The sequence below is a fragment of the Passer domesticus genome, chromosome 1 (genome assembly GCF_036417665.1).
Source record: "Passer domesticus isolate bPasDom1 chromosome 1, bPasDom1.hap1, whole genome shotgun sequence".
Taxonomy (NCBI): Eukaryota; Metazoa; Chordata; class Aves; order Passeriformes; family Passeridae; genus Passer; species Passer domesticus.
In genome coordinates, this window is record NC_087474.1 from 52447951 (window position 1) to 52460916 (window position 12966).

A 12966-nucleotide genomic window follows, 5' to 3' on the forward strand; every position below is an offset into this window, starting at 1 on the left:
AAAGGCATGAACTACCTTTTTTTAGGCTCCACATACCATCAGACCCTGACAAATCAGGGATCCCCTTCTTGAATAAATTTACTATGTAACTTCTGATGCAATGAAGAGCATTCCTCCCCATAAAGGCCAATACTAAATTATTTGGCAAGGACTTATATGAAATGTGATAAAGTGTAACAGAATTTGGCCCTGAAGTAACTGTCTCACTAACTTAAAGAACTTGCTCCTAAGCATACTAATTACATGTGCAGCAAATGAAGAATTATTTTTATTTGAATGAGTTCTCTTTGTGACATTATGAGAAATGAAATATAGGACCACACAATTACGTTTCCTCTTTATTTGTTATTCTGATGTCAGTTTGTGACTTGGAGAAATAGGCATAAGAACAGAAGTAGATACCACCCACCATTTGATAAAAGTAGATGTTCCAATTCCTGATCACAATTGCAATATGGAAAATACAGAAAAAAGCAGAACAGAAATAACTATTACTTTCATAGCACTTTTTTTGAAGCTGTCAAAGCAATTAGCAAGAATGTATTAGTCTCATAACAGCCCTAAGAAACACTTCAGATAAAATATTATTTTATAGAAAGAATTTTACACTACCACAGTTAGTGCAATATGTGAACTTCTGTATAATAAATAAAATATTTTTTGTTTTTCACTCCTTCCCCCTTTTCTGGGAGTGATTTTTATTTATTTTACATGATCAACTACACATAGTTCATGTATTTCTGTACTGACTTTAACAGCTAACTACCAACTGAACAGAAGTTTATGGGTATGAAACAAAAAGTATGGCCTATATAGAAACAAACACCATATGAAGTAACAATCCTACTAATCTCCCTAGAACACAGTAGGTGATAAATGCCACATTCCTGCAGAACTACAACCTCTTGCTCCTTTTGTGGGGGCAGGGAGGGGAGAAGGAGGTCATCTGAGGTGACAGGAGGGGAATGCCGTCAGAAGCCCCTATGACTCAGGGGTATAAAAACAATTTGAGCCGCACTCCAGAGATCCATCTCAATCCCCTCAATCACATCAGTGCAGGCTCTCTTAGAGAGGGTTAATATCTACTCTGCAAAACTAGTTAACGGATTGCATATATTAGAGTTTATAACTGCAAAAGCATAGGCTGAGACCAAATATAGTATTAGCTTTTTTTTTAGTTTTTTTTTTTAATACTTTCATTTGCTTCATTTTAATGGAATATGAAAATTTTGTCTGTTCAATTTTCCTTGTATCAACAGTTCATGGTGCTTTTCCACATGACAGATATCCATCTGCAGGTTCCATATAGACTAGGCAAGTTTTCAGCCAAAGCTGATATGTTGCTCACAACAGTACAAGTACTTAACATACAGGCAGTTTCTGGCCACATCAACTTTTTTATGCTGCACTTGTCTGAGAATTCCTAACAGAGATTTAATTTCTGAAGAACTGAATGGATAAGAGGGCAGAAGCATCACCTCTGTAGTTAGGCCAATGGTCAGAGGGGCCTTATCTGACCTCCTGGGGTGTCTCTGTTCTCGGCTGCTTCAGCAGGGGACATGAACATGGCACTGATGGTGCCAGAAATTTGCTGCTATTGCTTAGACATGAGGGTACCAGCCTGGCATGATCAGCCATGGCACTGCAAAGTGATCCTTGTAAATCCAGTGAGAGCTCTGTGAGAGCTCTTATGGGTTTTACAAGCCTAAAGCCAGCTTTTGTCCTTGGCTTCTCCAGTAAGAGGTCCCACTGGACATGGCACCAAGTGGGCTCCTTTTTACTCTCTTGTCACCATGGCAGAAAGGCCAGGGCATCAGGTGTTCTGCTGTTTCCATTTCATCTTTCACATGTCCCTCTCACCTCATGCATTAGACCACAGCTACAGCACATTCAGTCTTAGAAACCCTCCATTTCAAGTGCTGACTTGGATGGGTGCCACACACCCCCTGGAAGCATCTGCATTTGAATTTAAAGGGGTGGGTGAGTGACAACTAGCTTCTTCTTCTGAAAAGGCTTTGGCAGATCATTGGTTGTCATCAAACCTATTGCGTTTCTTGCCTACTGCCAAAAATTCCACCTACATGCCTGATGGCAATTAGTCCTTTGTAGGTGCTAATGAATAAAAGCAGCACACACGCTTTACGGACTTTAAAAGAATATCTTAATCCATATATTAATGCCATATATAAACTCACATGCACACACAGTTCCCCCCTTCTGCTATCCACATGCCACTGTGCACCCACACCCAAATTCGTGCTTAGAAAAAAAGCAAGTAGCAGTAAGATGATCATCCAACTGTGTGCAAGTAGGATTTTTTTCATGAATCATTAGCTATTTTCCCAGAACTCATCTACTGAAAAAGTACTGCTTTATGAATGCAGAAGGCATCCTACATTTGGGATAATGAAGTACATTCATTCCATGCTTTAACCTTTCAGAGGTCCAGACATTTCACGCACTCCCTCTAACCATAATTTTTCTGTGGTATCCAAAATCATCTGGGATACAACACTATGACAAAACCAGCCTTCAGGAAAATGTATTAACAATTTCCATAGAAGGGAAAATGAATAAAGTAGGGGTACCATGAGACTTCACCACAGTACTTTCAAATCAACAAACTGAGCATTGCTTTCATGTTTTCTGTGTAATTCGGTGGACTCTGGTTTATGTCAATTTTGGAAGAGAAGGTATCAAAACATTATGAGGTAATACACTCTATATAAACCCAATTAAAGTGTCATTATTTACACTTCCCACAGAAGAAAATCAAATTTTTTAAAAGGAAGCTATTTTACAGAATTGCATCAACTCCAAACCCAAAAAGGTAGGGGAAAATATTGCATTTTGACTTTCATGTTATCATTACATATATAGAATACAGATAGACACAATTAAATTTGAAAGTCAAAACAGATTTAATTGAATATTATAGAAAAGATTTCAAGCGTCCTGAAAATTACTGCATTCTTTTTTTCTCCGACTATTCATTTTGCATGAAATTTTCAATTCAAGTTTACAACACTTTCTTAAATAAGTATACTTATAATACTTTGTAGAGTGGTCATGAACTAATCAAGAGTGTTCTGTATCTTATTGTGACCTTTCCAGACGAGATTTCACAGTCTCCAAAAGGCTTCAGAAGGTCAGCTCTAAGCCAGCACATTGATATTTCAGCCTCACTAAATTACAGAGGGTTTTACCCTTTTTTCCTGGCTGAAGTGCAGGTAGGAGCAGTTGGAAAAGGCAATCAACAGCTCAGGAGTTGAAGGAAAGTGGGCAGAAGCTGAATGGCAGTGCCTGGCATCAGCCATAGTGGACAGCAGCCATTGCTGCATCACTTTGTTTGGACCAGCAAGTAGCAGGATCTTTCTCACCAGTAGTCCATAAAAGTCAGGCAAGGAGTCTTTAGCATTCCCAGAGCAGATGAAGACAACATTCACATGCAAGTGCAGAATTAAAAGCTTCTCTACTGCAGTCTCTAGTCCTCCCTACCACAGCGGCACATAGCTTCTTTTGTCTTGCACCTGGGCAAATCTCTTGTTTTGTAAACAGCTTTCAGTACCATAGGCATTAAGGATGAAGGGAAAGATGAGACAAATGTCAGAATGTACCTTTGCAAGAGGCCTTAGCTCCCGTGTCTTCTTATTTTAGTTTCTAGATGAGGTCTGTAACTTTTCTGCCAAAACAATACTTTCCAGAATTAATCTGAACTGGGCAGGGAACTTTTTTTCCATTTTAATTTCTTTTCTTTCAGCCTGTAAGAGGATCACTGTCCTAGCCCATTCCAATCCATAGCATATCCACAAGTACAGTGAGGATCAACAGTTCACATACCCTATTTTTTTTTTATCCCTTCTTCAAAAATTTCTCCTCCAAACTCCACTTGCATCTGAGAAACTCAGACCAAAAAATCTGACCATTTCTCTTTCACCAACATCCATTGAATCAGCTGCTTAAGCATACACAGTGCCCATATATAACAGCATCAGATTAACACTGATGTTAAACAGCCTAATGCTCTTAAAAGCCATAGCACTGCAAAATTCACATTTCACTGGCAGACAGGACCTTACCACCAGGGCAGACAATTGGGTGCTTTCAGAGTGCCACAACTGTAATTTTAAATCCATTCTTCAAAAAGCTATTTCCATCACAGATGTTGAATCACAGTTTCTCCAAATAAAGTTTTGTTAATATCCACGGGGGTAAAACCCAGTCATGGGTTGCTTGTACTTGCAGGGCAATCCCACCTGTGGGATCTGTGTGCTTTGAGAATACCCTGAGGTTTCAGGTGCTTCTGCCATTGAGGCAGGCGAGGAGCTGCAGAGCTCCATGAATACCAAAAGCTCCAGCACATCTCTCACAAGTCCTGGACCTAGATGTTGTTTTCTCCCAGTGTAAAGAGCTAAACCCTCTGCCTTCTTTGCTCTAGGATACCCTAATCTATGTGTTATTATTATTAATGTCCCTGGAAGGACATTTCCCATGGACAGCAGGTGGGCAAGAAGTCAGGGCTCTCCCAGCTGGGGCAGCAGCAGGCAATACACCAGATCTGTAGCCTGATGGGCAGAAAACACCACTCAAAGGAGGAAATCTGCTTTCAGAAATTAGCCCAGGACAAGTTTCTTTTTATTCAAGCACTGTTTAATGTAAAATGCATTAAAAGCTTAGGAGAAAAATGTGAAAACATATGGAGTTAAGATGCTTAGGCAAATTGACAAATACATCCCTACCTCCCTGGAAAGTCTTACAAAATTCTTCAAAGCTCCTTGGATTTAAATACCCCTTCTGCTTTCATTGTCCCCTATTTTGTTCTAGACAGCTTTGGGGAATATGACTGCTCAGAATATTATATTTTATAAGGTTTTCAGTATCCCCTGAGTTCCACTTATTTTAAGAATTGTCAAGTTATCACGGCCATAGATATAATCCTAGTGTTTACAGAAAACCTAAACTTTTAACTGACATATCTTAACACTCTAAGGGGAGTTCAGTTGCAGCTGACCTTTCATCTGTACTCTCCAGTCAGAATCCCAAAACTACATGACTACATCTGTAATCTCCTGTTCTTTTTCAGTCATAAAAGTTTGCTATTTTCTCCCCTGTTGATTAGTTGATAAAATGGAAAGACAAGCATAAAACAAAGACAAAGACATAAATTAAATTAATACTTCTGGAAACTGATTTATTTCAAAGTACTTTTAATATTTAGACAATTCAATACAATTTCATGTACAGTAACCGCTCAAACCAACTGACTCATCCTGATGTCCACATGCTTTCTTTAAAACAAGAAAACTTCTTTTTAGTATTCCAAACATAATATTTTCCTGGAACAGATGCCTTATTTGAGCAAAGTGACACATTTCTCTAATATTTCAAATAATGTTTCAGTTTAACCAAGATGCAAGTAACAGTGAACGAGTAGGAAAAGTGACCATGTTTTTGCCTGATATCAATGAGATGACTGTGAAACATTCTGATAAAAAGTGTTGGATAACAAGGCCTGGCTGAACAATATGTTTTGCTTTCTTAGTTATTAGTTTAATTGTTAGCTCTGTTCAAAATAATTGTCAGTACAAAGTAATGGGGTGAGGCCTGTAATCATGGGCTAGTATCATCTTTTCAATGATTCACTTGTAATTCTGTCTAACTTTTATAGCCTACATCTTATTCCTTCTGCTTTTAAACTTTGTGACAAACTATCTATTCTAATAGCTAAAAAAATCCAGTCCCCTGTGAAAAAACCTAGTGCTTTTAAGTTGGTTTTTGCTTTTCTATTTTCCAGCAGCAGTACATCTGTCCCTGAAAGGTTCTAAGTGTCTTTGTAACTGATACAAGAGGAACATCAAAAAGATTTATTTGCTTTGGCTCAGTTAAAGGCTTTGGTTTCTAGCGCTCATGCAAACCTCCTGGAACTGCAAAAATAGATGGGAAATCTCAAAAAGTTTCACTGTATTTTTGTCACCTCCCTGTATTCAGTAGGAAATTTCACAAGAGCCTTCTTTATAGTAAACTGACATCTCTGTTAATGGATTTACATCTTAAACATAGCTTTAGCTGCAGACTTACACTGACCAACTTAGCTGTAACCATCCGAAGAGATGGAAACTTAGATGGAGGCCATAACAAGCCACCCTTATCCCATCCTTTTAGAACCATCTTGGTTCTAATCCAAGAACCCAAGATTTCCACTGTGACAGTGATTTTTTTTCCCTCAAATTTATTGATCTTTATCACCAATGTAGTTGAGAATTGAGTCCCTAGTGTTTACTATCCAGATTTTGTCTAGAGACTTAAAATTACAGTTTAGAACATACTTTTCTTTTGGCAGAAGATTTTCCCACTCAAATGACAAAATCATCAGAGTTTTTGCAAAGAGAAACAACTCAGGCCCCATGTGCTGGAGAAAACATGTGGCGAAGGGTCAGCACAACGGTGTCATGAGGTAGCACCACATATGCTATCTAGTCACAAGAATGTAATGTCTAAGCTGCAAGACCATCTGTGTTGACTAAGGGAATAGCTAGGCATGTAGGTAAAGCACACATATATATATATATCTCATCTATGGACCCATATAGATAGATAGATAGATGTATATATATGTGTGTGTGTATATGTATACATATATATGTATGTATATACATATGTGTATGTGTATATATATGTGTTTATGTATATATATGTGTGTGTGTATGTGTATATATGTGTGTATGCATATATATATACACATATATATAGATATATATATATATATATATGGGTCCATAGATTATGAGGATACACTAAGCCTTGCTGGTTGGCTATAGTCTTTCCCTGTGCCCTGGCCTGCATTGCCTGCTCACCAGATGGCTGATGCCAACTGTGCAATTGCCCAGCTCAGCTTCTGTCACCTCAAACTCAACAAATTAATTGTTTCATCTTGAAAAGACATGAAAAATCCATACAGTTGTTTAATGTCTCAGAGCTGAGCATCAGATTTAATAACTCCTTAGTCTAGAGTAATGTAATTCTATTAGTCCTTAGGAAATGGAGAAAACAAGAACTCTTTTTCATGCATCTTTATTTTCCAAATCCTAAAATCTATGCAAATGTTATATGTCTCTGTAGGTTTTTTTTGTTGTTTTGTTTTTTTTTTTTTTTTTTTTTCTGGATAGAATATTAAAGTAGAAAATAGGAAGTCAAGAGTATCTAAAGATTACTAAAGGTGGATGACACAGACCAGTGCCAGAGAAACTTGGGCAGTTTTACACCAGGCAAGGAAACTAGATTTTTTTTCTAAATAATACTCATATTTAGGATCACTGCTGTTGGAAACTCAGAGTTATATATATCTCTGGTTTTACCTGTCCCCACATACCCAGAAATTGTACTGGCAAGGCCCACACTTAGCTGCCAATGATACATCTCACAACAACAATGAGGCTGAAGTTACCTGGGAAAGAGAAGGCACTTAGATCATCTGGATAGGTGAGGTGGAACACTGTGGTGCACATTGGCAAAACAGCATAACAAACTGAAGGCAAAGAAAAGTTCTCACAAGAACACCTACACTTATATTTATTTAAATGTAACAGATTTTATATCTAACAGATTTCATTTATCCCTCCAGGTATCTGGCTTGATTTCCACAAGGTCCAAATGCTTACACCTCCCCTGTATCTCCCATTATATAGGAACAAAAATGCTAGCAGTTGTTTTATAATCACTTATACCTGTTCTCTTAGACCTCTAAAGTACAGCATTATTCATGCTTGTTTCTACTCTCATTCACATCAGCCTTAGGCATATTTACATAGATACTCTAGGATGATACATTAAGGCACAAACAAAATGGAGCAAATAAATGAGGGCTTTGGACTGTTACTGTCTATAACTCTTGATGACAAGCTTTCTCCTTTTACCCATTTCAAAGACAGATCTTGAATTGCTATGGCAAATACGCATTCCCCATCTTGCTGAAATCTGGAATCAGATCCAGAACAGAATTTAAACAGTTTGGCTCATATTAGCTCACCACAAAAAAACCTTAATACAAACAAAGGCTGCAGGTAAACTGCAATCTTTCAACACAGTGCAGAACAGCTTTAATCCTGGTGTATTATTTCCTAACACTAAGTAATTGGTGTTCTTAAAAGAGCTCAACACACAAGTCACGTATAACAAATGAGGTGATTTTCTCAGCAGATGTTTATTTTTGTCATTTATAGAAATACCAACAGAAAGTCTTATATCACCAGGTGAGTCAGCAGCAGTGAGATGTGTCATCATAGGAACTGCAGGATATCTCCTTGTTTGGCTTCATTATCTAGTCATCGTTGCTAAGGGGAATTGAAAAAAAAATTCTTCTTAGAGGGCAGGAAAACCCCATTACATCCCAGGATGATGAAGAAAAGAAAGTACATCTTGTGTCATTGAGGCAAGACAGCCACCAAAGTACATACTGTGAAATGACACAGAGGGATTTCTCTGTAAGAATACCCATGCTGCTGGCTACTGACAGTGATTAACTGTCTCACACACAGGAAGCAAGGATAACACATTCCCTCTTTAAACCGACTTGGTTATTTTAAGTATATCAGATACTTTTCCTGTTTACCTCTAGGGTAGCAACAGCAGTCACAAAAGACAGCAACAACCCTCATTATGCTGGATTTTTCCCTTCCTCCAAGTACTAAGAGACTTCCCGGAATTTACTAAAATCTTCGTGTTAATGTTGTGAATGGCAGTTCTCGGATGATAAAAAAGGAAGTATTTCTCTGCCTATATTACCATATTTGGATGGCCCTTGAAATCTGTGGGGTTTAAGTTCTGTTGTGAAATCAAAAATATTTTCTCAGGAAGGCTCATATGCCTGTCCTGGCTTCACTAAGTCAGCATAGCTTGTCTGAGCAGAAATCATTTTAGGACTTAAAAGCATAATTCGAGACCTGTGGTTCAATTTCCATTTGGCACTGGCTAAATGTGGTGACAAGACTAGTCTATGGTTTCTGATCTTATTTCCTTTCTTGCCCTAAAATCACTCAAAGAAGTATCTTCACAGTTCACATAAGAGCAGGTTTCATTTTAGTAATTTTCAGTTCAGAGGAGAAGAAAGGAGATAGTATGGTTCAAAAGTTGAAGATTAAATAAAAGACATTTAAACTGTAAATATATACAAACATTTAACAAGGAAAGCTTGTCACCACTGAAAAAACTAATTCTTCATCCCTTTCTGTGTTTGAATATGGCTTGTATCTGTCTCTAAGAAATATACAATCATTCCCAAGCTTCCAAACTGCAATACGGATCACACCAGTGTGCAAGCCATGCCAAAGCCAGGAGCTGCTATTGGTGACAGTAGCACTCAGTAGTGACATTAGGCATGAGAACACATAAAAAAACAATTGCACAGACACAAACAGAGGAAAATTTAGTCTACCTTTCCTCAGAAGACAATGTTACTCCCTGGAATGGGAGAGCCAAGGTGATTCATGCAGCCCAAAAAAATTTACCAAGTAGTGGATCTAAAATGTAAACTCTAAATCTTTAGAAGGTCTGTCAGCAGGATATTCAGTAGGTCTTACTCAGTCACGAGTCAGAAGAAACTCCTGTGGAGGGGTATGCTAAATTTGCTGAATAGAAATGACTAAGAGAATAAACTCACAGGTCTCTTTTCAGATCCCACTACCATTAAAGGCAAATTAACCACATGCCACAGAATTAAAATTTCTTTTCTTTTTGTGACTGATGGATGACTCCTGGAGTGGAGGCTTAGACTTTATACTCCGCTACAGAGTCTGATAATGAGGCATCTGAAATCTCTTTAACTATTTGAGCTTTATTCTGACCTTCAAAATTTGACAAGGGATGAGCTATGAGATTCTACCACCGCCAATTCTACTCTCCCCAGTTGCCAGTGGAAAAAAAACACCCACAATTTCTGTATTTCCAACTTTATTCTTGACCAGAGGCTGTAATTACAAGTGGCTTAACATTTCATTAATCATTCTAATTAAAAAAACGTATCTGAACATAGAGCAAGACCTGGAATTCAGTATCAGGCTAAAACCTTTGCTGTGTTTGCCATGAATGAATGCTCTCAGGATCAAAAGATACTGAACTGATCTTTCTCAAAATATTCTAAAAATAGATCAAATATCTGGTTTTCAGAAGAAAAAAAGCCCTCAGAATGGAGCTCCTATTATAAAGAAAAAGAAAAAGAAAAAGAAAAAGAAAAAGAAAAAGAAAAAGAAAAAGAAAAAGAAAAAGAAAAAGAAAAAGAAAAAGAAAAAGAAAAAGAAAAAGAAAAAGAAAAAGAAAAAGAAAAAGAAAAAGAAAAAGAAAAAATGTATTTAGCACAAATACTGACTTGAGATTACAAAAGTGTTCAGAGAAGTCTCTCACATAAGCACCTGAGAAACATTTCATTACTTTTTCTCAGGGGCTGTTATTTTGAAACCAAGAACAAAAAGATAAACATAAATTACCATTTCTGTATTTAGATGCATGTGCTAACTTCTAACATTTGTTTGATATAACTGTACAAATACATGTTAATACATTTAGTTCACATCACCTCTTGCATCATCCATAAAAGAATAAATTAATAGAGTTTCCTCATACTTTCCCCCCAAAAAAAGTAATGGAAATTTTGATCTGGGATGAAGCAGAGGAATATTCTGAGCCTCAATTAATATTTTGTTTTTGTTCAAAGTTCAATACCTAAAATTAAGTATTTTAAGGAGATAGTTTTGATTTCACAATAAAAATATTATAACTTTTTCTTCCAAATGATATATTGACGGAAAATCATCATACTCCCCTCTCTTACAGGAAATGCTCACTGAAGTTCTATTTTGTTCATCAAAATGCTGTGTGTATTTATTTCTTTGTCAATGATGTACAAATGTGGGCACTACTTACCAAAGAAATAGAGGAAATGTTCAGAAGCATTGAACATGAGGGAAGTGGAGGAGTAGGCCCTGATCTCTTCTATGTGGTGACCAAGGGAGCAGCATGAAGCTCTCTTAGGGGAGGTTTAAGTTGGATATTAGGAAAAGGTTCTTTCCCCAGAGGGTGGGCGCTGGAACAGGGTCCCCAGGGAAGTAGGCACAGCAACAGCCTGACAGAGTTCAAGAAGCATTAAGGTTCTCAGAGCTGGGCTTGATGACCCTTACAGCTCCCTTCCAAATCACGATATTTTATGATTCCATGACTCTGTGAACATGAAGGGATAAATATTGCAATTGAAAAGTTGTTTTTCCTTCTTTTCATTCATAGTTTTTCTGTGGGGACAAGGTTATTATACATTCACACCTTCTCTAGGAAATGGAACTCAGTTCTTTTCATATATTATAAATATTTTCCATGAAACTTTGGACTAGGCTCCAGAAGAATTCAAATTTTGAGTGCTTTCCACTCAGTAAGCACCCCTTATGCATGTCTCAAGTATCCACACAGGCTGACACAAATAATTTTCACTGACCAAATACAACTATCTAAAGTAAGAAAAGAGCAAATACTCCCATTTAAGAGAAACTTACACCACAAACTGCTAGAAAAATTAGATGCCCTAAGAAGATTATGTGGTTGTACCAGGAGACTGGGATGTCCTGAGAGACACATGTAGGTGACAGCACGGAATCACCACAGGAAGTCAGGCAGCACGAGGAGGAGCCAACCCAGAGGAGGGCTTGGGGGATATGAAGAGGCTTCAGCTCTGGCCTTTTGTGAAGAAACACTCTCACACGTGTTTGAATACTGCATCATTTCAGCAGAGAGGGAAAGGCTTCCAAGCTGCACAATTATGCTATTGTAATCACAAAGCGCAGGCCAAATTAGACAGAGCAGCTCTGTTTTCCTGAGTCTGATTTTATAAGCTACATTCTAGCAGCGCTCCATTACGCTGCTATGCAGAAGTGTCTGGCATTGTTTCCATCACAAACAAATCTTTATGTCCTAAATTCATGCTGGACGGAAACTTGGCTTCCATGGCACAAACCTAAGAATTACATTTGTTTGTTTAAACAAATTTGAGGGAAAACATACTTGGCCATCTTTGAGTTATATGATGACAAGATGATTTACATCTCCCATAAAAGATATAATTCTTTATTTCTCTTCACACCAAACAATGATGCTTTCTTATAGCTGGACAGTTGCTGGCTAGGAGTAAAAACCTATCAAGAAAAGCCAACTCTCAGCTGTATTGATTATGACAGCAGATGCCGAGCACCTCACAGGATGTGCTTCTTCCTTTGGAAAAATGAAGACAAAGGTTTATCTCCTACATTTATAATACTGCATTTTTATTTCACTGATGCTTCTCTGTGTAAAGCTAAATTGGAGTTGATGTATTTTCACTGTATTGTATAGTATTGGAACTATTTATCTTCCCTAAACAGTGCCTATTTACAAACCACTACCATAATAATGCATCCTTGAAAGGAAACATCCTAAGAAAGATAAAATTGAAATATGTAAGAAATATAACCAAAACCCAATTTTTCACTTTTACCCATCAAATGATAACTTATGCTTATGCAAAGAACAATGAAAAGAAAATGAGGATGACATTCTACACTCAGCATTAAAAAAATCAGATCTTTAAGTCATTGAAGAGATACATACAATTTTTTACTGACGTCTTTATAGAACAGAATGCCTTATGTTACTTAGTTAAGCAAATTGTCCCTCAGAGAAAAAATTCTAGTCTAAATGTGTTAATAATTCTCTGTGTATAGAGAAGTTGTATCATCTTCGGTTATCTACATGATTTCACATTTTAATTCAATCCCACTAATAACTGGCACTGAAGTATGATGGAGGAATAGACAAAATTATAAATCATTAATAAAGTTTTCTCTGAAACAAGTGAAAAAAGAAACCTTAGAAAATGCTTCATTATCATTCCACCTTTATTATCTTCTTTATTTTTTACCACCTTCATTTTATCTTCATTCAGTTGTGATCTTG

At 37.2% G+C, this 12966-nt stretch overlaps 1 long non-coding RNA gene across 1 annotated transcript in view; it reads right to left on the bottom strand.

The window, feature by feature from the left end:
• LOC135300667 (uncharacterized) overlaps positions 1 to 12966 on the bottom strand; it is a 152828-nt gene that overhangs the window by 60702 nt on the left and 79160 nt on the right. The window lies entirely within an intron of this gene.